At 37.8% G+C, this 773-nt stretch overlaps 1 protein-coding gene across 6 annotated transcripts in view; it reads right to left on the bottom strand.

The window, feature by feature from the left end:
- The window catches only part of SRPK2 (SRSF protein kinase 2), a 235,775-nt gene that overhangs the window by 142,869 nt on the left and 92,133 nt on the right, over positions 1–773 (bottom strand). The window lies entirely within an intron of this gene.

Below are 773 nucleotides of genomic sequence, written 5' to 3' on the forward strand. Positions count from 1 at the left end.
TGCACTGTTGGTGGGAATGTAAATTGATACAGCCACTATGGAGAACAGTATGGAGGTTCCTTAAAAAAATAAAAATTGAATTACCATATGATCCAGCAATTCTACTACTGGGCATATACCCAGAGAAAACCATAATTCAAAAAGATACATGCACCCCAAAGTTCACTGAAGCACTATTTACAACAGCCAGGTCATGGAAGCAACCTAAATGCCCATCGACAGATGAATGGATAAAGATGTGGTACATATATACAACGGAATTATTACTCAGCCATAAAAAGGAACGAAATTGGGTCATTTGTTGAGACGTGGATGGATCTAGAGACTGTCATACAGAGTGAAGTAAATCAGAAAGAGAAAAACAAATATAGCATATTAACGCATATATGTGGAAGCTAGAAAAATGGTACAGATGAACCGGTTTGCAGGGCAGAAATTGAGACACAGATGTAGAGAACAAACGTATGGACAGCAAGGGGGGAAAGCGGTGCGGGGCGGGGGGGGAGGAATTGGGCAATTGGGATTGACATGTATACACTAATATGTATAAAATGGATAACTAATAAGAACATGCTGTATAAAAAATAAAATAAAATTCAAAAATTTTTTACAAATAAATTTTTAAAAAATGCTGGAGAGGGTGTAGAGAAAAGGGAACCCTCTTGCACTGTTGGTGGGAACGTAAATTGATACAGCCACTATGGAGAACAGTATGGAGGTTCCTTAAAAAACTAAAAATAGAATTACCATATGACCCAGCAATCCCACTACTG

This window comes from Physeter macrocephalus, chromosome 5 (assembly GCF_002837175.3).
Source record: "Physeter macrocephalus isolate SW-GA chromosome 5, ASM283717v5, whole genome shotgun sequence".
Classification (NCBI taxonomy): domain Eukaryota; kingdom Metazoa; phylum Chordata; class Mammalia; order Artiodactyla; family Physeteridae; genus Physeter; species Physeter macrocephalus.